The sequence below is a fragment of the Acomys russatus genome, chromosome X (genome assembly GCF_903995435.1).
Source record: "Acomys russatus chromosome X, mAcoRus1.1, whole genome shotgun sequence".
In the NCBI taxonomy this organism is placed as follows: domain Eukaryota; kingdom Metazoa; phylum Chordata; class Mammalia; order Rodentia; family Muridae; genus Acomys; species Acomys russatus.
The window spans coordinates 22,387,837-22,401,953 of NC_067169.1; positions in this window are offsets into that span (position 1 = coordinate 22,387,837).

Genomic DNA, 14,117 nt, shown 5'->3' on the forward strand with positions numbered 1-14,117 from the left:
ATTCTTTGGTGTTTGGGTAAAATGTTCTGTAAATATGTTAGTTCTATTTGGTTTATAGCATCATTTAGGGCCAGCATTTCTCTGTTTAGTTTTTGTCTGGATGACCTGTTTTGCTGAGAATAGGGTATCCAAGACTTCCACTATCATTGTTTGAACATCAGTATGTGATTTAAGATGTAGTAGTGTTTCTCTTATGAGCTTGTGTGCCCTTATGTCTAGGCATAGTTGTTAAGAATTGCAATGTCCTCTTGGTGGATGTTTCCTTTGATTGGAATTAATGTCCTTATCTGTCTCTTCTGATAAGTTTTGGGTTGAAATCTATTTTGCCAGATATTAGAATGGCTACACCAGCTTGTTTCTCAGGTCCATTTGCTTGGAATATCTTTTTTCCAATCCTTTACCCTGAGGTGCTGTCTACCCTTAAGGTTAAGGTGTGTTTCTTGGATGCAGCAGAATGATAATCCTGTTTCCCTATTTCTTCTGTCAGTCTGTCTTTTTTATTGGGGATTGAGACTACTGATGTTTAGAGATATCAATGAAAAATGTTTAGAACCATCAAACAGTGTTTGTTGATTTCTGTTGTTTTGTTGTCATGGTGGTGTCAGTAGTAGTAGTGGTAGTGGTGTGTGTGTGTGTATGTGTGTGTGTATGTGTGTGTGTGTATGTGTGTGTGTGTTCCCACTTTTAATATGCTGGTCTGAGATTATTTATTCCATGTATTTTTCTTAGATGGGGCTATTTTCTCTGTTGATATTTTTCTTCTATTGCCTTCTTATGTAAACACATATTGCTTAAATTTGGTTTTGTTATAGAATGACTTATTTTCTCCATCTATTGTGCTTGAAAGGTTTTCTGAGTATAGTCTGATCTAGTATCTGTAGTCTCTTAGACACTGGAAGACATTCATCCAGGCATCTCTAGATTTTACAGATGACATTGAGAACTCAGGCATACTCTTTAAAGTACTTGTTTATATATATGAATGCTCTATTGGAATGTATGCCTATATGACAGAAGAAGGCATCAAATCCCATTATAGATAGCTGTGAGCTACCATGTGGTTGCTGGGAACTGAACTCAAGGCCTTTGGAAGAGCAGGTGTAATTCTAATAGGTTTACCTTTATATTTTACTTGGTCTTTTTCCCTTACAGATTTTAATGTTTTCCTTGTTCTGAACATTTAGTGCTTTGATTGTTCTGTGATGAGGGCACTTTCTTTTCTGGTCCAGTCTATTTGTTGTTCTTTATTCTTCTTGTACATTGATAGGCATCTCCTTCTTTAGGTTAAAAAAAACTTTCTTCTATGATTTTGTTGAAAATATTTTCTGTGCCATCTACCTGGGTTTCTTCTTCCTCTATTCCTATTATTCTTAGATTTGGTCTTTTCTTTATGTCTGAGATTTCCTGGATATTTTTTGCCAGGATTTTTTTATGCATAATATCTTCTTTGAAGTATTTATTTCTTCTATCATGTCTTCAATGCCTAAGGTTCTCTCTTCTATCTCTTGTGCTCTGTTGGTGAGGCTTGCCTCTGTACTTCCTGTTTGAGTACTAAAATTTTCATTTCCAGATTTTCCCCAGTTTGGGTTTTCTTTATTGATCCAATTTCCAATTTCAGGTCTTGAGCAGCTTTATTCATTTCCTTCCATTGTTTGGATTTTCTTGGATTTCCTTAAGGAATGTATTCATTTCCTCTTTAAGGGCCTCAATAAAATGAATAAACTGTATTTTAAGATCTTTGTCTTGTGCTTCAGCTATGCTGCAATAATCAGGACCTACTGTTGTAGGATTGCTGGGCTCTAGTGCAGACATATTGCCCTGGTTGCTATTGATTGTGGTTTTACCTGGCATCTAGGCATCTCAGTTTGGGAAGATTGCAATTCTAGGCGCTGATGTCTGGTTTTGTCTTTGTTGGGTGGGTGTTTTGTTCCTTAGTTTCTGGTTTCTCTCTGGTCCTCAGGGGAGTTTGGTGGGTATGTGATGCCTGTTGTAAAATCTTCCAGGATCCTGATAGGTGTGGCCACTGGGGGTTCCTGGAAATGTGTTTCTAGGTTTTGGGAATTGACACTTAGAAATAGGGCTAGACTTGGAGGGCATGGCTGAGGGAGTTCTCAAGAGGAAGGAAAGGAAGGTATTCCACTAGGGTCTGCTTAGTCCCCTGGGAAAAGGAACAGAGTGAGGAGAGACCACAACAAGTCATTTGCTACAGAGCTGTGCATGATACTGGGGAACTGGATATGGAGGATAGGAGGGAGAGCAAATATCAGAAGCATGCACACGTGCTTCATTGGCCTCCTACTTGTTTCTCTGCAAGTCTTGGCTGAAGGATTCCTAGAGAATGCCTGATGGAGTTGTAGGCTAAGATAAAGTAATGAGTAACGAGTGGAACAAAGTAAGTTTGGGAGGGAGGATCTGTGTAACCCACTGGAGATGGGGACAGAGGGTAAGGTAGGATGCTGCAGACAATCTGCTACCAAGTTGGATACAAAACTAAGGGACTAGATTCGGAGGAGCTGAGGGGGCAATGAAGATTTGTGGCTAGCCTACCTGCTTTTCTGGCTAGAATGATTTGTTGGTTCCCAGGGCATACTATACCTGTATCTTGAAGTGTTTTCCCCATTTTACTACAGCAGTTTCACTCTTTGAGCTCTATATTAAGGTCTTTGATGTAGTTTCAGTTGAGAGATATGGATATAATTTCATTGTTTTTATATAGATAGCCAGTTTGGTCACAAAGATTTGTTGAAGCTATCTTTTTTCCAGCATGTGTTTTGACACCTGTACTGACTAGTTTCATGTCAACTGATACAAGCTAGAGTCATCAGAGAGGAGGGAGCCTCAATTGAGAAAAAAATTCTATAAGATTGGGCTATAAGCAAGTTTATAGGGTATTCTATTAAGTAGTGGTTAATTGGGGAAGGCCTAGCCCATTCTGGGTGGTAGCTGGTGGTCCTGGATTCAATAAGAACGCCAAGCAAGCCAGTAAGCAGCATCCTTTCATGGCCTCTGCATTAGCTCCTTCTTCCAGGTACCTACGTGCTTGAGTTCCTGTCTTGACTTTCTTGAATGATGAACTGTCATGTAGAAGCGTAAGCTGAATAAACCTTTCCTTCCCCACATTTCTTTGGTCATGGTGTTTAATCACAGCATTAGTAACCATAACTAAGACAACATCTTTATCAAATATTAGAAAACTTTAGCTGTGTGCATTTATTTCTAGGCCATCTATTTCTGTTAAATTTAGCTATTTATTTTGGTGCCAAAACAATGGTGTCTTGGTCTCTATGGAGCTGTACTTTAATTTGAACTTAGATATTGTGATGCCTCCAGCATTGTTATTTCTGCTTAGGATTACTTTGGGTATTTGGGAGTTTGGGGGGTTTATAAAAGAATTTTAAGACCTTCTTCTTTTTCTGAAAGGATGTCACTGGAATTTTGTAAGGATTGTATCAAATCTGTAGACTGCTATTCGTAAGAGAGCTATCAGAAACAAAACTATTAGCCTTTGTAATTCGTTTCTAAATTGTGTACCTAAATTGCAAACCATAGGCAAAAAAAAAAAATTGTCACAGTATCTATCCTTAATTTTGAGATCCCAATTTTCTTTCCACCTACTCACAAGTTGTTCTACTTACTGGGAGTCTTTATACACATATAATACAAATTATTTGATATAGAGCAAATTCCTTCTTGACTGATTAAGTTGGGAATAAAGAGCTATTTATATAATTATGATTGTTTGTTGAGCTTCAAGAGCAGACATGGTACCATTTATATCTTACAGTAAAGTTAGAAGTAAGGTTTGAGCTCCCTCTTCTAGTTGTATTAGCCCAGTGTGGCAATTACAGTTTGGAGAGTGTACAGGAAAGAGAAGCAGTTGTGAATCCTAAAGGTTCTCCTACATACCATGTGTAGCTTTACTCTGGAAGCTGCTAAACATCCTTTTGGTGGCTATATGATGCACTAGGCAGATGATGAGTTTAGATGCCTAAAATATTCTTATAATCACTTTGAATATAGAAGGTAAGTTGGGGTTCATAGACAAGTATATGTCTAATGCTCACATAAGAAATAGTATCCCAATGTTGCATAGATTGCATAGAAAATATCATTATCATAGCTATAAGAAATCTACATATATGGATTCCTTGATTCTAATTAAATAGTTCCTACACAACAGGACAAGGAGTCTCTGAAGAGACCAAACTAACTATCACATGATCTGTAACTGAAAGATTTTGTTTGGGAGCACAAACTAAAGGAAAATATATATCCTTAAGACATACTGTAAAAACCTTACCAGTCATTTTTTACAATTTCCTTAGCATTAAAAGCAAAAAGGCACTGATTCTTGGTCTCAAGTTTAGCACACTCAGAAGAAAAAGAAGGAGAAGGGGGAGAAGGAAGAAAAGGAAGAAGAAGAAGAAGGAGAAGAAGAAGAAGAAGAAGAAATTGGCTAAAGCATCAGGCCATTGGGAGTTATAGATGTTTTAATGTAAAAACACTTAATTCCATTTATTTACATTTATGTATATATGTGTGTATACACATGCACACATGCATGGACTACTGCACACATGTGGATGCCAGAGGACAATTCTTGGGGGTTGGTTCTCTTCTTTCACTGTGTTTCTAGGGATCAAACTTGAGTCTTGAGTCTTGGCTATAAGTGCCTTTACCCAATTTCACTGGCTCTATTGTAGATATTTAAAACTACACAAATCAAGATTAGATCTTTTCTCACTTTTAACATTAAAAATATCATCAGTCAAGCACTACAAAAGATCATTGTGTAAGAAGAGAATCAGGGCTGAAGATATGGGGTGGAGATATAACAACAAATATAGAAAAATATAATTGATGAACATAAACTCAATAAAATACCAACAAACCTAATTTAATAACACATCAAATAGATCACATTCTCCATATCTGAGACCACAATCCCACCAACCCTCATCTCAGACCAAGCACAGGATCCCGTGGAGTGCAAACTACTCCCTAGGTCAGAGACTACCCTCTTTCAGTGACCCCTAGAACCATTCCAAGCACTTGTCTGCTCCCCAGATCAGAACCACACCCTTGATGATCCATGGCACCTCAACCTCCATGACTATAAGCAAGATACTCCACTGGAACTCCTGCCTACTCATCAGGCCAGAAGCCATGCTTGACTGACCCTGGGCGTCTCACATGGCATGCCTGCTGGTGAGATCAGAGAGTGACTAGGTAAGCTGGGATCAATGCTGTAACTCTACTCATAAATCAGTACTGAGTATTTTCATGACTAAACTTGAAGTATTGCCTAGCTGATCCAAAACAAGCCAAGCTGAGCCAAGGACATATCTAAATACCCACTCAATACAGGTAGGCCAGAAATATGCTAAGAAAGTTGTTAAGCAAATGAGCTAAGATAGCAAACATTTTACAATTAGCACTATGACAGGAACAATAGGACATACCTTTTTATAATAAATCTGAATATCAGTCTCAGTTACCCAATCAAAACACATAGACTAGCTGTCCATTTCTTCATTGTCTACAAGAAATAATCTTCAGTGACAAGTTCATGACACCTCCCTATGAGTTCTAAGTAAGGAGCCTCAGTGACTCTCAAAACAACACAGGCTATGTAGTCTGCTAGGGGAGAACATGCATCAGTGGTCTTATCTAGACAAGAATCCTGTGGACTAGGATACAATTTTGCCAGGCAAGGGCTGTCCACTTGGGCAATAGTAACATGACTGTTAAGGAGGCAATCAAACACTCTTTGATTGGTTTTGAGGTTCAATTCTCAAGAGGTAATCTCTGTACTGATATGGTAAACCTGACTAAAATCCCACGAATGAGAAGGTCTTACATCCTAGGGAGTACTTACAATTACTGTTTAGTTAAAATTTTTGTTTATTTGCTTGTTTGTTTGATTGGCTGAGTTGTTGTTGTTGTTGTTGTTTTGTTTTGGTTTTTTTTTTTTTTTTTTTTGTATTTTGAGACAGGGTTTCTCTGTATAGCCTTGCCTGTCCTTTTTTAGATCAGGCTGGTCTCAAACTCCTGCCTCTGCCTCCTCAAATGCTGGGTTTAAAGGTATGCACCACCAAGCCTGGCTTGTTTAGCTAAATTGGCATAGTGCCAAACTGTCTTCTAAATACTTGTGTTTATGCTTTATGGACAAAGTATGCTTTTATTCTTAATAAGAGAAACGTGCCTTTTCAAGAAGGGCTGTGAATGCAGAGACACATGGATGCTCAAGATATTAAGACTAACCTAGAACCAAGCTTGCCCTCATCATCCCACACACTTAAGTCTAGCTCTGATCACACAGCTCCTATGATGGCCCAGCCTGAGGCAGGCTAGACACTCACATGAGGCACATGAGGCACACTGCCAAGGAAAGAAATTCACATACCCAGGCCACACCACAAAAAAACAAACATCATGAAAAACCAAGACAATATACTCCTCCTGCCAACCCTATAGAAATACTAGTCCTATAGAAATATTCTCCAATGAGAAGTAAGTAGATGAACTCCAAGACATAAACTTTAATCAAACAATCATAAGCTTGATTAAAGAATGCAAGGAGTTTACTTTTTGAGATAGGGTTTCACTGTGTAGTCTTGGTTGTCTCATATGCACTTTGTAGACCAGGCTGGCCTTGAACTGGCGGATCTGCCTGACTTTGCCTCCCTGAGTGCTGGGATTAAAGGCATGTGCTGCCAAACTGGGCTAAAATGCAAGGAATTTAAGGAAGACATAAACAAACAGCTCAGTGGTGTAAAGAGGATGGAAATAAATGATTCAGTGAGAGTCAAGAAGATGAAAAAATATATATAATGCATATATATGGCTGAAGGAAATGACAAAGAAAATTTAGGATTTGAAAACTTAATTCAACAGAGCTAAAAATATTGATGAGAATTCAAGTTGAAATGAAAGTGGAAACAAAAAAAAAAATAGTAATCAAATTAAAAAAGTTCAGAGAAAGCCATACAAGTAGAATGGATTAAGTAGAAGCTAAAATATCAAGACATGAAGATAAAGTGAAGGAATTGGACCAATCAATGAAAGGATCTGAAAAAATTAAACACATAAAAGAAGCATGCAGAAACTATGGGATACCGCGAAGAAATCAAATCTTCAAATTGTACATGTAGAACAAAGAGAAGAATCCCAGGTTAATGGCATAGGCCAGATCTTCTGTATCATAGACGAAAACTCCCCCAACTTAATGAAAGACACATATGGATACAAGAAGTGCAGAGAACACTAAATAGACAGCAACAGAAAAAGGAACTCCTCATATTGTAGTTTGCAGCGATGCATTATTATAAAAATACCCCTTCCATTCGAAGAGACTGAAACTTTTGCTGGACCTCACAGCCAAAGTTAATAATACACCTTGAGGTCACTTAAGACTTAACACTGATATCCTACTGTGTACTCAAACTGTTTGTTTAACTTGCCTTTAAGGGAGCAGTGTAACAGACAACTTTATTTGCTTTGGATTTCCTGTGTAATCAACTTTTACAACCTAAGATAATGCAAGGCTGCAATCTGAAGTTATGTGCTTACTTTTTCAAGCCCCTGACCCAAAGCACTGCAGCAAATACAGAAGTTGAAAGCAACTTCCTAAAATCTCCCAGAGGGTTGAAAGCAACATTGGTAGATATTGCTTGATAAACAATGATGTTTGTTGTCTGGGTCAGTTGGGATTATTTGGAGCCAGCGACTTAAGCCCTTGTAAAGCTCTGTTAAAGATTTCTGTAAAGCATCCTTTCCCCATGTGATGCTTTCTGTGCTGTGCAATAAATATAAAATGAAGCCCTTTTTAGGAGATAGACACCCACAAACAGAAGACACAGGGACAGGGACAGACAGATTCACAAGAAAGCCTTCAGGCAAGAGCAGATTTCAGACTTACAAACAGAAGGTGGAAGACACAGAAAGGGTGGAGTAGAGGATTCAAATCAGGTCCCACTCTTGGTTCAAGGGTTCCCAGGGGAAGTGCTTTTATATCTTTCCTTAATCTGACAGCAATACAGTTTTGGTAACTCAGAGTTAATCACTAATGTCTATAATCCACGCGATAGTGAAAACACTACATATACAGAATAAGGGGAGAATATTGAAAGTTGTGCGGGGAAAGACCACAACTTACATACAAAGAAAAATCCATGAGCCTAATAGCTGAGTTTTCGATGGGAAATTTAAAACTCTGAGAGCCTGGAGCATCAGGTTCTAAAAGATCATGGATGCTAACCAGCTGGGCAAACTCCAAACTCTGCATCTCCATCTTTGATGTCAAAACACTCTTTAGCTCTCCAACTCCTTTCAGCTTTGTTGACTACAATATACTTCTTTCTCTCCAGCTGTTTCCACTCCCTGTATCCACTCCCACTAAAAGGAGAAATAATGGAGCGACCAGGCATTATGAACCAAAAGGACCCCACAGATATCTACTGAACATTTCACCAAAATACAAAATAATATACCTTCTTCTCAGCACCCCACAGAACTTTCTCCGAAAGTGACCACATACTTGGTCACAATACAAGTCTCAACAGATTAAAGAAAACTGAAATATGCCTCTGTATCCTATCAGATTGGCACAGATTAAAACTGGACTTCAACAACAACAACAGAAAACCTACAACATATTGAGATTGAGGCCAACCTGGTCTATAATGTGAAAGCTTCTTTCAAAAAAAAGAGCAGCAGGCACTGTAAAAATAAAAAAAAGAAACCCAGTAAACAGAATAATTTTGCACTGTTACCTGTTGCAACTTGGTTCCAAACATGGAGCCACTCACGTCAATGACAAACACCACATTCTTCTCTACTGGCTGGAGGCCTCTGGGGGCAAAGTAATGAATAAAATATCCACCATAGACCTGGACAGAAAGGAGGGGAGCCAAGAAGACTGCTGAGAGCCAATGCGAAGCAGGCCCCTCTCACTCTCCTGCACCCCTCTCAACCCCCGCCCTTTCCTTCCCTGGCCAGCTCACTCTCCCTGGCTGTGTCTGTTGGCTGAGCTTTCATCTGCACACCAGAACTGAAGCTCTGCTCTTCAGACCTTCATCCCAGGCCTTGTCCAGAGCAGCAGAGTGAAGAAGACAGGCTTGGGCCCAGGCACACAGGGGTCAGCATCTCTGGACTATGTGAGTTCCTGTCCCTGAGGCAGCCTGACTTGCATAGGCTTGAGGGTCCCCGGGGACCTTTGTCTGGGCTCCAGGAACGGAAAGTATTGTTTTAACCTCCCTCAACAGAGTGATCCTGGGGCCCAGCTCATTGCTGCCAAGGGCTGGGAGCTTGCAGGGCCTCCTTCTCCTCTTAAGCTCTCCTTTCTGCTGTTGCTGGGCAGAGCAGGGAGGGAGGAGGAAGCAGAGGCCAGCAGAGCTGTCTGTGCAGAGGGGATTGGTTAGCACCAGGTGCAGATGTCTTGGGCTGTGTCCTGATGTGATTGGCTGTTGGTCCCCTGCCCCCACTCCATCCTTCCCTCTGCAGAGCCTGAAGGCTGGGTCAGTGCAGGGAAGAGAAGGAGAGGGGCCAGGAGGCCCCTCAGGACCAGAGTCATCCCCAGCCAGGGAGGCCTAGGCTGCCTAAGGGTCTAGGCTGCCAGGGAGCCTCCAGCTTGAGGCCTAAGGCCTGAGGGCTGCCCAGGAAAAGCGGGATTTGCTGCTGGCTGCCCTCAGTCACTCTGTGAGCTCCCTGCTTTTCCAGGGGTGGGAGGACTGGGAAGAGGAAGTTCTCTCCCATCCATCCTGCCTCTGAATTGAGCCACATGGAATGGGGTGGCCTGTCCCACACAATCCTGGCTCCCTGTCCCCTTGCCCCAAGGCTTCCATCACTAGCCCAGCCTGTCACTCACCACCCATGAGCAGAAGAATCCTTGGGGACCCCGTTGTCCCTGGGGTACCCGGGAAAGGGAAGTGTGCCTACCAGTGCTTGACTCCATTCTGAACAGGTCTCCTGTGACCAGCCTATAACCAGGGTGCAAGAAAGTGCCCAGCAGCCTCCCACAGCCCTCAGTCAATCACGCCACGCCCTCAGCCCAGGAGCACTCTGAAGGCCACCAAGTCACAGAGGCTTGTATGACCCAACTTGATTTCCAGAGAGGATCAAATGCCCAGGAGTGGCTTCCTCTGTCTGGGGCCACCCTGCCTTGCCTTGGCCCCTGTATGAGGCCAACCCTCATATTTTCCTCTAGATGGCTCTCCCAGAAACGCACCATATTGGTCTTCCTTAGAGTGTGGGTGACTATATACTTTCCACCCAATGACACAACCTCTTGCTCCCAATTGCCCTCAGATTTCTAACCAGCTCCTTTCCTGCTGGGGCCCCAGGCTGAAGCCATGGGCAGGGGCAGAGTCGCCTGCCAGTAGTTCATTCCTGTGGATACAGGGTACATGCTCCTCCCTCCCCAGAGCCCCAGGTCTAACAAGAAGGGAAACCAGGAGGAGCTGGCTTCCAAAGCTACTAGATGCCTTTGCATCCTCTGCAGATCCCGCTTCACTGACCTGGCTCCTGCTTGTAAGCTCTGGGATTCTGAGAGCCTGAGCTCTCCTCCTGCCATCCCAGGACAGCTCTTTAGAGCTCTTTCTCTGGCTCTCTTTTCCCCCTGGGCCAAGGCACATGTCCAAAGTCTGCCAGGACATTGCATGTGCAGGGGAAGCTTCAGAGAGCATCAGTCAGTGAAGGAAGCTGGTGGGATATGTGGCTCTGAGCAGGCCCCTCAATGGCTCCTGGAACCCTGAGCCTGAGGCCAGGCCTGCTGAACTCAAAGTTACTCTGAGTTGCTGCTGTCTGCTAGCACACATTGTCTCTGGGTGACTTTGCTTCCTGCCTTCCATACACCACTGAGCCACCACCACACTTGTCACTTTTCCCAGGCCATAGCACCCCGTCATCCTTTCCTCACCTGTGTCTCACTCACTGGACACATGAAGAATTGGAGAGCTCAGGTGCCTCCAACTTGGATGGCCCAGCAAGACCTTTGCTCCCCACCGGCCCATGTTGCTATGCTTTCCTAATGGGGGCCATCGCCATCACTGGGATCCCTCCCCATGGAGTCTGAGAGCCAGCTTGGCCCTCCTTGTCAGGTAGCCATCTGTCCCCATTGCTCCTATCTGCTACAAACTTTGCAGGCCTGCCTGTCCTCTTCATGTCCCCATAGCAGCCCTGTCTCTAGTGTGGCCCGCTCACTCTCAGATTCTCTGTCCTACTGCAGTCTTTCCCACCCTGCCTCTCTGCAACAGCCATGCCTGCCATGGGTCTCCATATGCATCCCTGCTCTCACTCTATATGTTCTGCCCAACCCCAGCACTGTGCTTTTCATTTCACTCCAGGACAGATCCATTCACTTCTGCCCTTGGGCCTTAGCTCTTTCAGGAAGACTGTCCTGATGCCTCCTTGCCTGGCACCTCCCACATCACATACAGCTCAGCATGGCACCCGTGGTGTAGTTGACCTCTGATGCCTCATGGATTCAACCAGGAGCTAGTTGGGGGAGAATGTGAGAGCTGAGTCCAATTTTGTGCCCAGTTTCCTGGGGTTGGGCCTTGGGCTCCAGTAGTTTTGCTGGGGGAGGGGTGTCATGATGGAGATGAGGGAGCAGGCTTGTTCCCAGCATTGTATGGTGTGGGTAGAGAGAAGTGGATCAGATGTGGGTGTGAGGGGATGGAGACAGGGAGGTTTCTCAGGGACTGGGGTGGAGAGGCTGCAACTCAGCAGTGGAGCAGTTGAAGGGAGACATACCCAGGGCAACAGGGCAGCCCACAAATCAGTGCTCCTGTGCCCTGTGGGACTGACTCAGGTAGGGGTGGGGGGATGTGCTTGGTGGCCTGGGGTCTGTCTGCAAGTGCCTTTGTGTGCAGGCCAGGAGGAGGGAGGCAGGAAAGACCTTCTGAGAGCTGACTTGCCAGTCTTTGGCCAACCTTACAAGCAAGCCCTGGGTCTTGGGTCTGGGCTACCCTGCTCAGCTGGAGAGCAAGGGCTCCCCTCTCTCTCCAGGGGTGTTCAGGCTCAGAGTTGACACACTTCCTGTGCAGGAAAGGGCCTCATGATGAGGAACAAGGGTAAAGAAGCCAACCACAGCAAGGAAGCCAAGGACAGCAGGGCAGTTCCAGAGCTACAGAAGGTGTGTGAGGCCAATTACTCAGCAATACCTGGCTTTGCAAAGGGGCTTTTTCAGAGCTGGGCCTGGGCCCATTGAATGAGGTGGCTCCATTCAGGCCCTGTTTCAAGTCCTCCAGGCCTGTGTCTCTAACTGTGAGGTGTGTGCAAGGAGTGAAGTTGTGTGCCTTGTGCCCTGGTGGGAGCTCTCACATACTCCTAGGGACACACAGAAGGACCTCTGCTATAGCCCAGGGCATGACCCTGGCCTGAGGGACTGTGTGCCCAAGACCTCTGCAGCTCCGGAGTACAGGTACCTGCACGTCTCCAATGATGTCCTCCATGACCACGTCATAGTGGATGGTGAAGTCGGCCATGATGTCTGAGCTGGAGAAGGTAGACTGGTCTTGCAGTGTTGGCGAGAAGGTCTCTCCCCTCTGTATCCTGGTGGATGGGGGCAAGTCACCCTCACCTGTATGGGCATCCGGGTGGCATGGAGGGCTCAGCAGAGAGAAAAGCCATGGATAGGGACAGTAAGAGGAGAAATGTGTGGGTAGGATGAGGCATGGAATCCCTGTCACTCCCAGCTGCTCTTGCTTTCCCAGCATGCCTTTCCAGCTGCTCCATTGCCACTGTCACAAGCCCCATGGCCAGCTCCTGCCCTGCCCCACCCATTCACCACACCCTGTCTGCCAGACCCAGCCCTCCCTCAGCTCCCCGCACTGGGGGTAGAGGGCCTGCCCTTCACTCAGAACCTCATCCCACCTCTCTTCCCACCCAACCCAAGGCCTGACTCTGGAAGAGTATCTTGCCCCAGCTCTACCAGCAATGCCAGTCTCCTTCTCCGGAGACTCGTGGAGTGGGTGGTGAGGACAGAGACAGACATGGTGGCACTCCTCCTTCCTGCTGTGAGTTAGGGCAGGCTAGCAGGGTTCTCCTCTGAGACCCAACCCCATGGCTTTGCTTCTCCCTCTTCCCATTGTGACCCAGAATCATGGGTGTTGAATGAGCCTCTTGGAGTCTCGTGAAATCACTGGTGCCTTTTTGTCGTGGATGTCTGCGGAACTAGTTGCAGGGTCAACTCCTCTGGCCTTTCAGTCCAAGACAAGTGCCCATGTAGAAATTTCCCAGTGCCTCCTTTTCTCCAGAAAAGGGAGACCTGGGAATTCTGCTTCCCCTCCTTCCTGCCTCAGCTGTCAGGAAGCTTAGGGGCAAGCCGAGCCCCCATGCTCTGAGAGCCTGCTCACATATATTCCCTGGGCTTCTTTCCTTCCAGGCCTCTTTGTTTAGTTTTATCCCCACAGGACTACTTCTATCCTTTGTTTTAACCTTTAAAGAGAAGGGGAAGGGAGCTGCCATTTATAGCTTGGGGCCTGAGCATGCAGGCCACTAGATTCAGCTGGCCTGTGGGCCCAGGTTCCTGAGAGTGCCCTGTGTGCCTGGGCCAGTTGTTCCCTATCTCCACAGCCACAGCACAGGGGTGACAGTGGCCCCTAGGTCATAGGAGGCTGTCTTAGGCATTGCATGTGTGCTCGTGGAAACAGGCCCTTGGAAACACACCTGGACCTTCATGAGTGTCAATTGAAGGGAACTCTTCCACTAACACCAATATTCAGTTGATGCTTCTGGTCATGTGACCAGAGGAATGGTTTTGTTTCTTCAGTGGGTCTCTGGTTGTAGGTCTATGAGAGGTTGGTCCCCTGGTTTGACCGAGGCCCTGGCTTCCTTCCTTGGCTCTGAAATACAAAGCTCTTCTCTCCCCAAGTTGAGAGATTAACAAAGGGAAATATATGGCTGGGCTGACTTGCTCATTTCACCCCACATTACAGCAAAGTCACTCTGGCCTTGGAACTGAGTTTATGGGTATGTCTCTACCCCCATGTACCATGCTTTCTTTCTGGCTGGGCAAGTTCCCATCTGCCAGAGCCTCTAGTCATGAATATTTCTGCAAGGATACCCACTTGAGCTACATAATTGCCCTGTTTCTGTCCACTCAACTCTCAGGG